We start from the raw sequence: 13,669 nt of genomic DNA, 5'->3' as shown, positions 1-13,669 counted from the left end.
TTCCAGCAGAGCTTCCAGATTAAGAAGGACTAGGAAGAGAGGCAATGTGATCTACTTCTGAAACTCCACCAGTGAAAACACACAAGAGTGTTTGGATCACAAGAGTCCAATCTGCAAGTGATCACAGAGATGGTGCAGAATTGGGCAGTTTTGTTCAGCTGTGCATGAGATCACCGTGAGTGTAGACCCTACCAGACAGCAGCTAGCATCAACAGTGAATAATAAGCAAGGCTTCAAACCTCTGTTTGTCCCAAGTTGGAATATGATTTCTTCATACATTTTTTTCATAATAAATTTACAGTCAGATATAGTCTCTGGTTCATTTCTTTATTCATTTGTCACCTCATTTCTTTCTCTCATTCAACATGCATTTAAGTGCTTACCAGGAGTTCTTACCATGTGTCAGACTCTATCGACTAAGCATGCTAATTAGAGGCCATGAAATGAGGTGGATATCAAGGGTAAACTATGTAAGATGAATGGAAATATTTCCTGTATTCTGTTTAGAACCACATGATCTGTAGAAACTCTAGGGTGTTTACCTCTGCCAGTAATATTTTGACCATTATCTTTCCCAACTAACTCTCTCCAGCATTACTCGTTAATCCAATATCAAAAGATCCAATGCTCCCCAGCGCGTATGCAGCACATGGCCTGGATGCCAGTTCGGATTCCCAAAACCAAATTCACTGCCATCAGGCTGATTCAACTTCATAGAGATCCCATAGGGCCAGCTAGACCTGCCCCTGCGGGTCCTGAGACTGTAACTCCCTATGAAAGTAGAAAGCCTCATCTTACCCCTGTGGAGAGGCTTGTGGTTTTGATCTGCTGGCCTTGTGGTTAGTAGTCCTTTGCCACAATCGAGTATGCCATCAGAGCTACTCCCAGTGCAGATTCCAAAAACAAACCAACCACAGCTCACTGCCATTGAGTCCATGCCGACTCATAGCGCCCCCCTCTGGGTTCCGAGCCTGTAACTCTGACAGGAGTAGAAAGCCGTCTTTCTGTTGCAGAGCTGCTGGTTCTTATTTTTGGGGGTTTTTTTGCCCTGAACTGCAAACCATTTGCTCACAGCCCAGCACACAACCACTACATCACCAGGGCTCCTTCAGTTCAGAATAGCACACTATAAGCATCATGTCACACCTGGAAAAGTAACCATGGCAATGAAACCATTTCAACTTCTATATTCCAGTTGCTATGCCAGGCAAACCACAATACGTGGATACAGAATTGCAAAGAAGCAATGGAAGTCTATATCACTTCCTTAGCAATCAAAAAGACAACCCCCTCCCAGCCCATCCCACCCTCGCCTCTCGTGCTTTTTGTCCCCTTCACCAAAAGCCTCTAAATATTATAGCTTTACAAGTGTCTTGGCATTTATTTTTGTGCTATGAAGTATATAGGCCAAATGAAATCATCTATGGACTTAGAAGAAGATTCTCAATTATATATATTTTATACTTGAAATCACAAGTCTTTTATCCTTGAATAGTTTTCTCATGGGTTAAAGGAGGCTAAAGATGAAAATGTTCTTACACCTAAAAAATAGTTTTTGCCAGGAGGCTTTTTCCCAGTTGGAAAAATAATGCAGTGTGCTTCTGAGTAAACAGATGCATCACAAGAACTGGAAGCCAAGAAGCTTAAATTAAAAAAAAAAGTCAAGGCTAACATCTGCTTAAGTATATATCCATACTGGTTGGAAAAAGAGAAAGTCGCATCTGTAATGGCCGTCTAGACCCTTCGCAGGCGATACATTTCAAGGTCCCATTTGAAAGCAAGACCAGGAGGATCCATTATTGAGCTTATACCCAATGATTCTTCGGCTTTCCAGACAGTTGACATTGCATTTTGAAGTAAAGGAGAGGGACAGCACAAAAGAAGACCTTCAACAAGATGGATCGACATAATGGCTGCGACAATACATTCAAACATAATGCCAGTTGGGAGGAGGATGAAGGAGGGAGCACTGTCCAGTTAGATTGTATTCAGCATCATAACGAGTTGAGACCAATTCAATGACACCTAACAACAACACGCTCGAGCCTTCTGCTTCATTCTCCTGGAGGAAATCAGGTGATATACACAGTTTGAAGACATAGCAGGCCTTAAAAATTCTTTAGCTCATTCCTTGACAGAAAATAAAACAAACTCACGGCCATCGAGTCCGTTCTGACCCACAGCAACCCTGTAGGACAGGGTATCAAACTCAGTTGATTGTGAAAACTGCAACTCTTTCCAGGAGTAGAAAGCCCAGTGTTTCTCCTGCAGAGGTACTGGTGGTTTTGAACCGCTGACCTTGAGATTGGCAGCCCAATGTGTAACCACTCCTTGCCGCCAGCATTCAGAAACCATCAGGTTACACGAGGAAATGGAGGCATAATAAGAATGATTACATTGGCTGATGGCCATTTGATAAGTAGCAACAGGACTCAGACCTGGACCTAGGTCCCCTGACTGAAAAACCGTATTTTTTTTCCTCTCTACCATACTCCAATGAGAAAGACAGGGCGTCTACTCCCATAAACAGTCTCTGAAACTCAAAGGGGCAATTCTATCCTGTCCTCCAGGGCTGCTATGCGTCTGCGTACACTCCATAGCAGTGAGTCGTAGCAGAGTACAGCATGCACTGATAGACAGGTGAGAAAGGTGACGGTCAAGATCCAACCTCGAGAGACCAGGTAGAGTCCCTTCCTTGTTGGTTCCCTGTGTCCATGAGACTCTTGAACGTACCCTGCTCTAGCAGCCATCTAAAAGTGACACTGATTCATGGAATATGGGACAGATGGCAAACTTGAAAAGATATGCAAAACCAGGGCACAATTACAGACAAAATGCCGAACGGTTCCATCCATCCTGTTACCCTTTTCTAACCATACTCGTTTCCCTCGAGGGCCTGCTCCCTTCAGGACTCCCGGCAACCACTAATCTGGTCTCCATTTCTAGAATGTAGACATTTCAGAAATGTTCCATCAGTGAAAACAGTGAGTACTTTTTTGGGTGTTTTCCTTTGTTCACTAAGCACAATTCCCTGGAGATTCATTCATGTTGTGTGGTTCAAAAGCCACTTGATTTTTACGACTCAGTAAAGTCACATTGGTGTAGATGTACTTCAGTTTGCTTAACCATTTGCTGGTTCAAGGCCACCTGGCTGTTCCCAGTTTGGGCCTATTACAAATAAAGCCGACATAAGCATTCATGTGAAGGTTTTTGTGTGAACAGAAGTCTATTTCTCAGATAAATGTTCAGGTGTGTAATCGCTGAGTCATATGGCAGTTCCATGCATGTAATTTAAATTGTGACTGAACAATTTTATATTCCTCAGCAACACTGGAGTGATTCAGGTTCTCTGCATCCTGCCAACATTTAAAAAATAGCTTTTACTGATTTTTTACTATTAATTAATTATTAACCAACAATTCTGTTACCTATCAATTAATGATTTTATTAACCATTAAAATAATTAATAGTGAATTAACTATCATTAATAGTTAGCCTTAACTGAAATATATATATTGTAGTTTGGGTGAAAGTTTACAAAGCAAATTCATTTTCTGGACAGCAATTTATTACCAGACCATTCCATGACAGTTCCATGATATTGATTGCAATTCCCTTAACATGTCAGCATGCTCCCCATTTCTACCTTGGGTTCTCCATGTCTGTTCCTCCAGTGTTTCTGCCCCTTCATGCCTTCTATATTTTGCTTATGGAAAAATGCTGGCATTCGGTCTCAGGGAATTGTTTGTTCTGAAGATCAAGTTCCACCTACCTGTTATTGTTCATTTTATAGGGCTGACTTTTATGTGGCTGAAAGGTGACTTCAGGGAGTGACTTCAATTTTAGGTTAGAAGGGTGGCCAAGGCCAATAGTTGTCAGAGCTCGCTAGCATCTGACATTGTCATCATTTTGTTCATTTCAGCCATTCTGACAGGTGTATGCCGTTCTCCCATTGTAGCTTTCATTTGCACTTCTCTCATGGCTAATGATGTTCAGCATCTCACCATGTGCTTCTTTGCCATCTGTATATCTTCCTCTGTGAAATGCCTCTCCGTGTTTTTTTCCCCTTCCCATCTTCCAATTGAATTGAGTTTTTCAATGGTGAAATGTTGAGGATAATTTATATATTCTTGATGCTAGCTTTTGTCAGATTGTGGTTTGCAAATATATTTTCCCAAATGATAGCTTGTCTTTCTTTATTTTAGCAGTGTCTTTTACTAAGCAAACACTTTATTTGGATGATGAACACTTTATATTTTTTTCCTTCTATGCATTGTGCATTCATTGTCAAGTTCAAAAACTTTGCCTTGCCAAAGTCTCAAACATGTGCTCTGCTGCCTTTTTCTAAAGGTGTCACAGTTTCACATTTTACATGTGGGGATATGATCCATTTTGAGTTAATTTTTATGAGGTATGTTTTGCCTTTGTATATCCAACTGTACAGTACGACTTCTTGAGAAAGCTATCCTCCTGTAAATGGCTTTTATAGCATAAAAAAAACCAGCTTGGCATACTTTCTTGGGTCTGTTTCTCCATTCCACTGTTCTGTGTGCCTGTGTCCCTCTGCTAATGCCGTGCAGTCCTATTCCCACGGCTAGTAACAAGGCTTGGTTGCAGATAGGAGGATTCACCCAGCTTCATTTTTTTTGAAACATTGCTTTATCTTTTCTATGCCCTGTGCTTTCCATATTTTTTACACAAAGCTTTACTATAGCTCCAAAAATACCTGCTCAGATTTTGATAAGAGTTATGTTAAACCCTGTGTGTCAGTTTGGAAAGAATTGACATCTTTTGTACGCTGAGTCATCCATTCTATAGGTAAAGCATGTCTCCCCATTTACTTAGGTCTTTGATTTCTTTCAACAGAATTTTGTAGCTTTTAATATATAGCTTCTCTACATATATTAAGTTTATATATGAACAGTTAATTTTTCTTGGAGGAAATGTAAAACATAATATGTTTTTTATTTTAATTTTGACTTGTGTGTTGTCTGTATATAAACATATAAGTGATTTTTGTGTGTTGATCTTGTAGGTTAATATTTTAAGAGACAATGCCATTCATCAAATGTTATTAGTATCTCTCTCTGCATAAATCACTTAATGTCATGGGAAATAATTAAATGTACATATAGGTCACCAGCATCTGACTTCAGAACAAGTCTGACATGCTCTTTAATGTGATGTAAATTTGCTCTCCCTTTGAAATGAGTCAACCTACCCCTACTGTGAACAAATTCTTCATCACAATCCCCACTTGCTGCAGGTACACCTTTGAAATCACGAAGAAGACTTGAGATTCTCTTGCAGTATTGTAAGGCCAAATAAGAATGGAATGCCTCTGGTTCAACTCACCTACAAGTTCAACTTAATGATTTAGAGACACAGTTACCAATGGCTCTCATTTGAAATGAGATTTTGTGTTCATTCCAATCAACTTGCCCCTAGAAGAAATTCAAGAAGTGGAAAACATAAAAAGAGAGAATGTTAGTCTAGTTATAGGTTTGCTTGAAGAAGTAATGTGTAGTTTTGCAAAGGAAAAGGTAGAAACTATTGCATAAAAATGAGGAGATGGTGGTGGAAAGCTCCCAGGTCTAGGACTTGGGATATCTGGCTTCTAATGGTGCTCCAAATTTTTTCCTGTGTCACAAACACTCCACTGACTTCTTCATATATAAGTGGTTAGCATCACATAAGGCTTTTTATTTCCCAGAACCATTTCTGATTCCAGTGACATCTCAGTTGCAGACGCACTTTTGAAACACAGGAACATAAAGTTAGGAGATTGTCTCCTCTAAGGGTTTAAGTAATTACGAACTGCTTTCCACTCAGAAAATGCATTTAAATTTTAGCATAAAGGTGAGATGGGTATTATCAAGGTAGTCTGTCTACATACAGTCATGTTTCTGGGGAACAGGAGTTAATTACCTCACACCAGGTATGAGTGAGTGTCCCTTCCATCCAGGCCAACTGGGCATTATTACAAGCGAGTAATTGCACTGCCTTTCATCACTCGCCTAAATCATTAGAGCACAAGATTATTAAACCAAGACCCTACCAATTTAGCTGCTCAAGGATGGAGTCTATTAGACCATCTGCTACCTTATCAACACCGGGCAACTTCAGACCCAACGTGCAGCACCGCACTGCTTCCAGCTAGTCCATATACCAGTTTTCTTTTCAATGATTGCTATTTAATTGCCACAGCGAACAAACAATCCAACAACTGCTTCTCAGCTGTTAGTAAAACTTGCCAAAGTGGACTGTTTGGTTCAGAAAGAGCCAGCCCACAGCGCAAGGTCCTTTCATAACATGTTGTTCAGGCTAGATTCTGGAACGATATTTCAGGAAGGCAAAAGCCGGAAAGATGGAGGATTTTGACCACATTTTCCTCTTTCCTAAAGACCTCTCCTAGAGTGGAGGGTTCATTCATTTTAATTGGTGTATAGCAAAAGAACAATGTGGAACCAATGAAAAGCTGCACGTTTATTTTTACCTATTCTGCTTCTCCCTCTGGACCCCACCCCTAGCTTCTCTGTGAAGGAGGCAGAAGTCATTTCTGTAGTAATCTCATGTCCAGCAGGAGAACGAGAGGGCTTTCTTCTCCCGTGAATACTTACAATATTAGAAACTCACAGGGGCAGCTCTACCCCTGTCCTATAGAGCCGCCTCAACTCATTTAGAAGTTCCTGGGTGGCATAAATGGTTAAGTGATCGACTACCAACTGCAAGGTTGCCAGTTCAAATGCACCCAGAGGCACCTTGGAAGAAAGATCTAGGGATCGCCTTCCAGCAACCCTGTGACGCAAGTCTACTCCTCAACCCATGGAGTCTCATGAGTCAGAATTGATGAAAATGGGCTCAGAATGATAAATCCCTCATGGCACAATGGGTAAAGCACTTGGCTGCTAATCTATATACTTAGGTCAACTGTTCAAACCCACCAGTCACTGCAAGACAGAAAGTTGTAGCAATCAACTTCTGAAAGATGTACAGCCTGGGGACCCCTATAGGCCAGTGCTGCTATGCCCCTGTGGGAGCAGAAGGAGTAGGAATCCACCCTGACAATAGGTTTGGGCATGAGGGTTTTCAAATTAATGTAAGGAGCAGTGGTGGCTCAGTGGAAGAGGTCTCATCTTCTGTGTGGGATAACGAATTTACAGTGAGTTTACCTGTGCCGCAATCCACATGGTCGGCAGTTCAAACCCACTATCAGCTGTGGGAGAAAGACTAAGCTTTCCACTCCTGTAAATTGTTACAGTTTTGGAAACCCACAGGGGGGTTGCTATGAGTCAGCATTGACTCTATGGCAGTGAGTTTGGTTTGATTTGGAACCTATGTCACAGGGGAGGTTTGTATGTTTTTAAAATGCTGAAAGTATTTCAGCAGCGCTTCCAGACTAAAACATATGAGGAGCATAGGTGACTGGGCCCAAAGGCCCAATCTGCCCCGTCCCAGGACAGTGTAGGGCAGCCTCCATTCTGTTCTGTTGTGTATGGGATTGCCATGGCTTGGGGCAAATTTCACGGCAGCCGACAAAAACAACAACATGTGTAAGTTCTCAGTTCTATAAATGGAAGACAAAGGGGAGGATTGTGTACAACATTTGATGGCAGGAGAAGAAAGGCTTGTAGAAAATTCCAGGAGGCCTAGCATGCAGGTGAGATGAGCATATCTACCTCTTTCAGAGAACCAGCCAGAAAGAGTATGAGAAACTATTTAGATGTGTTGGAGAACTGACACACTAGCCACGTGCTAGAAAGGAAGAACAAAAAGCCGAGGGCAGACATGTGATTGGGTTATGGACTGTGGTTAACAGCAATGGATCAGAATTGGCTCATCAACTGTAACAATTGTACTGCATTAGTGGAAGGTGTTAATTATAGGAAAAGTCATCTGTGTGTGGTGATGGGGCAGGGTGGGGTGGGGTGGGGAATATAGCAACTCTGTATTTTCCTTGCAGTTTTCCTATAAACGCAATTACTCTTAAAAATAAAGTGAATTTGCTATCCCATTTTTTTAAGAAAAATCCCACTCCACCATGAGTCACTGACCTGGCTTCCACTCACTGGCACTTAACCGTATTGTCAGTATATTCTGTCAGGCCATTCCAACCATCAGTGGCCCCACAGACTATACTTAAACTGCCCCCAATGGATTGCCAGGGCTGTAATCTTTATGGAACTAGCCTGTCACATCTTCCTCCCACAGAGTGGCTGATGGTTCGAACCACTGAACTTTTGGCAAACCCCTTAGGGTGGTTCGAACCACTGAATTTTTGGCACCAGTAGGGCTCCTTCACTCACTCACGCATTGCTTTATTCCATGTAAGTTTATGACAACACAATAAACTCCTCCAAAGTAATGCTATGGTATTTTTATTTCTCCAGTATACCTGGCTGTGATTGTGGTACACAGACACAGAGCAGTGACTGGCTGAATGAATTGTTCCTGTTTTATTGCATCAGCAAATTAGCATGGGGGAGGAACCTGTGTTTCCAGATCAAGTTCTACTGGGTTCTTTAAAGCTTCTAGAAGGTAAATCACCAGCTAACTAACAGAGAGGTCTGTGGGGCAGGCCCCAATCCTAGCTACATAGACCCCCTCCCCAGAAGAATGCAATACAGAGGAATGCACTGAAGACACAGCCCAGGGAGAGAAGCAAACTAAGAGGGAAAAAGAAAGAGAGAGAGAGAGAATGGACCACATCCTGACCCACCAAGCCCTGAGGACAACATTGCTTCTCCGAGCATCCAATGCACAGAAAGGATCATGGGGCTGGCCCCACCACAAGACATGGCATTCCCTCACTGACCTGTATTGCTGCAGGGAACAGCACTGGAGACACAGTGTGGAATTGTGCCTTGTTGCCCCCCCCCCCCCCCACACACACACCAGGGTGGAACACAGAGAGCAACAGAGCAGCAAGGGGAGCAAAGTAATGACGTCCTCGAGGAATCCCAAAAATAAACTTCAAGGTAAGGGCTTAGCACTCATTAGACTCGATCAGAAAATACTCATAAGGGTCAACAGACAGACCTGGAACATATTTAGAGCCTTTTATTTCTTCTTTCCATGTCTATTTCTATAAAATAGCCAGGATAAACAAACCCAAGGAGAAAACAATGGGACTGCTAGTTCCAGGGGGAATGTGGAAGGGTGTTAGGTGGTGGGAAAGGAAGTGGGGAATCAATAAACCCAGGGACAAAGGAACAACAAGTGATCTAAAATCGATGGTGAGGAGGGCATAGAGTGCTTGGTGGGGCTTGATCAAACACAATATAGCAGGGAGGAATTACTAAGAGCCAAACAGAGGTCAAACATGATAGTGGGAAAAGAGGAAAGTAAAAAGAAACAGAGGAAAGAATTAGGAGGCAAACGACATTTATAGAGGTATAAATACAAGCAAATACATATGTAGATATTTTTATATATAATGATAGGGATATAAGTATATGCACATATATTTATATGTTAAGTATTAAGGTAGCAGACAGACATTGGACCTGTACTCAAGTACTCCCTCAACACAAGAATACTTTTTCTAATAACCTGGCATTCTGTGATGCTAACCATCCCAACGTGATTGCTGAAGTCAAAATGAGTGCATAAACAAATGTGGTGAAGAAAGTTGATGGTGCCCGGCTATCAAAAGATATAGTGTCTGGGATCTTAAAGGCTTGAAGATAAACAAGCAGCTATCTATCTAGGAAGCAACAATACCTATATGGAAGAAGCACGCCAGGCTGTGTGATCACCAGGTGCTGACAGGACCAGGTATCAGGCATCAGAAGATCCAAAACCAACAATCATATTGATGGGAATGAAGGCCTCCGGAGTGGAGTTCTATTCCTTCCTATAGCATTGCGGTGAGGAATAACTAGCCTATCTATATACAATAATAAATAACATAGTTATATCAATGTTACAGGGTAATCATAAGGATGAAATGTGTATTTGCCAAAATAAATAAGCAAACAAACAGATAAAGTGGAAGGAGTAATTATGTACACAGGTTATGTTATATATATTACCTTGGGACACATTTACTATATGTATAGTAATTAACTTAAAGCATTACTTTTTCCCATTAATGTTTCCCATTAATATAACCTACAGTAGACTAGAAATTTAAATATGAGTAATTCAGAACAAATATCTAGTTTGCTACAGGATATGACCCCTTCGACCCCAAGGAGTTATGTTCACCCCACTCTGTACGTTGGGATATTTGGGAGGAGCAGCATGAAAATCACTGAGAAAAAACAAGAAACCACACATCATCCATAGACTATTAGTTGAATGATGTGCCTGGAGTCTGCTGGCTCCCTCAAGTTGGCCAAGAGCCAGATTGTAGGCACAAACGGAATAAAATGTCGATTTCTCCCTAATTCCACCTTTGCAAATCCACTCAACCCAGCATTTCTTCCAATGAGGTTTCTGACTTCCCTTTGAGAGGCTGAGAATTTCTTGGATTGCTTAGCAATGTACATTTAATTCCTCCAAACACAGATTTTAGAACGTTTGAGAAAGTTACAAATGAATTCCATTCGCTGTGTTCTTCCTTGAGAGAAAGAGGCAGCTCTCAGTTAAAAAAGTAAGCTGCCGTATCCTCGAATGCACACAGCATCACGTCTCATATTGCTGGCAGCTTTTTCTAGAAGTGAACTTGATGTTTACCTTCTCTAAGAGCTTTTTCTATGGACATGTCATAGTTATGTATCATAGGAAAATAATTGTGTTGGGAAAGATTCAAAATTGCTCCCAAAATTATACCCACACTTCTTGTTACCATTAAAATAAGCGAAGCAGACGCCTCCTGAAAACTGGTGAGCGGACATGTAGAAAACAATGGAGCCAGATAGTTTCCAGGTGTAATGGAGCTGTTGGACATGCAGATTAGGAATTTTAAGTAGTGAGCCCCCAAGGGTTGGTGGATTAGTTTATTTAATCAAAAAAAGTATTTGTTAAGGACATTTCACAAGCAAGGCATTGGATGGATGGATGGATGCATGCATGCATGGATGATGATTCTACAAAATGTAAAGCAATGAACATCTGACTTAAACAAAGCACAGTGACTATAGAAAAGATCAAGGGTATATAGTAGATATTACTTTTTAAGGAACACGATTAGACCTATAACCGTTATTGTTATTAGTGTTTCTATGTGACAAAGTAGAACAAGTTTTCTCCTACATAACTGCTAGGTGGGTAAGGAGCCAAGTGCATATCCATTGCACCAGATGACGTATACACTTTCAGTAGTAACTTAGATTCTGAGTCAAATTTCTTCAATATCTTTGATGGTTCATCATAGGAGGATGACAGGAAGGAGAAGGACAGGAGTACAGTACTCTAAAATATACTAGGTGAACACTTTACTTCTTGATTTCATCACCAATATACAGAACACTTTCATCATTCTATGGGGTAATGTTTTGGTCTTTGTCTGTTATAGAGGACTGTCCCAGGCTTAGAAAGTTGGAGCAGGAACCACATTTACACATAAGGAGATGCTGTAGGTTTTTCTATTTTTAAAATTTCTCTTCAGCTTTCATAAATTGAAATCCAGCTTTGCTTATGGAAAATTTATTTCTCTTAGGGACATACCTGTCCATACTGCTCAGTGTATTATTTCTCTCCCTCTCACTGCCATTGATTCACTATCAACTCATAGCTACCCTACAGGACAGGGTAGAACCGCCCTTGTGGGTTTCCAAGACTGGAACTCTTTACAGGAGAAGAAAGCTTCGTTTTCCTTCCACAACATAGCTGGTGGATTCAAAGTGCTGACCTTGCGGTTAGCAGTCCTACGTGTAACCCATTTTGCCAGTTTCCAGAGGATCATGACGTTGGGCTGTTGTATTCATCGTCATAGCCTCACAACATCCCAGGCACAGTCTTTCAAATTGTTTTGCGTGACTTAATAAATTCAAGATCCAGATTATATTATGTCAGTGGTTCTGCTATACTTTGGACTGTATCTCTCCAATGCATTTAATTCTTCAATTTTGCAACTACACTTTAGCCTTGATGACAATGCAGTTATCTAACACAGCAAAAGCAGTAGGAACATAGACAAGAAAATCAGAAGCCATTTCTATGCCTTGCTGGTCATTTCTTTCTCCTAGACTGCAGTAGCAGTGGCTCTATAATGTTTAAAATTCAGGACAGTCCTGTTACTGGAATTCGAGTTCTTGATTTACCAAGAGATAAATGAGACTGAGCAAGAGAGTGAAGGTGGAGATTTGGACAGAACAGAGATTTGGAAGTCCATGATAACATCTTGGGACTACATTTCCCAGAACCCACTGCCACCCTGATGGAAGTTCCTGAGAATCTCATGCAGGAGGAAAATTAAAACTGATTTCTATGTATGCTGGGGGCAAGAGATAGGAAGGCCAGCTATGTGGGCTCATGAAGTTTTCTTCCTATTAGGAACCTCTAAATAAAAGTCTCTTACAATGCCTTGTCTGGCACAAGTAAATCTTTATCTTACTATATCCTTAGATTATATTAAATGAGATTTGAGGGGAGGAGAGGAAAATAGATTACTATTCTTCAAATGGATTAAAGTACTAATCTACAAGACAAGTAGATTTTCTTCCCTTTTTCTATATAGAAATTTCTTGAAAGAAATGTTTATATTTAGTGTAAATTCAAATAGCACTATCCTCTCCTAGTAATGTCCGAAACTCGGAATGGATCCATTTCCCCATTTCCACAGTTATAAGTACAACATTCTGGGACCATAAAGAAAAACCCTTTGTGAGTTTCTCCACCCATGCCCCATCCCTAAAGTATTATCAGTCTCGAGTTGGAATTGTATATATTTCATTCTTGAAGACAATGGCTAAAACAATGCCTATCTTACTTTATGCACAAAGTATCAAATCTTACCCTACTATTAAATCTTTGATCAGCTTGCTGGATGCTTACCAAACCTTATTTATTTGCTGTATTAAGGGAGCTATTAAGGGAACATAGATATTATGTTCATAGGTATTATTATTTCAAATAATAATAAAGTGAATTTCCCTAGGATAATAGGCTTGGCCAATGCTTGGTTCCTTTACAATTCACTCAGATATCTTTCAAATCTCTAGATTGAGAAGACTCACTCTTAGTGTAAGACCACAAGAAAATACCCATTCCTACCTGTGAAAGCTCATTCGCCAGGGCATGTGTGGGTCTGACCTGTCAATACTTTATTATGATCTGGAACATGTCCCAAACCCAAGTAAACATGGCGAGTGGATCATTTGAGATGGGATGTAGCATGCTTAGTTTCAGGTAGCACCGAGGACTTCATCTTCGGAAGTATGGGTAAGAGATGAGTGATTTGGGCACAGGGGGAGACCAAGATAAATGGGGGTTCTTTTATTCTCTGTGGTAGTAAAATTATGTGATATTTGACTAGAACTAGTTGCTTATTAAAAAAAAAAAGTAGAGTTTTACAAGGAAGAGGAACCCCTCCTTTTGGCCCTAAATATATTCAGGTAAAAGCTAGATCGATTTCTGCTTTGTTCCCCAAACAGCTTGCATTAGCAACTGGCCGCTGCCAAGCTTCTGCTTGGCAGGAAGAAGGCATTATCTGTATGCAGATGAGGTGCTCCGGGCACACTGCTAAACCAAGCACCCTCGTGTCAGCAGCCTTTAACCTGAT

The sequence above is a fragment of the Echinops telfairi genome, unplaced genomic scaffold (genome assembly GCF_000313985.2).
Source record: "Echinops telfairi isolate 266 unplaced genomic scaffold, ASM31398v2 ScPeMD7_7420;HRSCAF=8458, whole genome shotgun sequence".
In the NCBI taxonomy this organism is placed as follows: domain Eukaryota; kingdom Metazoa; phylum Chordata; class Mammalia; order Afrosoricida; family Tenrecidae; genus Echinops; species Echinops telfairi.
Note: the sequence above shows the minus strand (reverse complement) of the source record.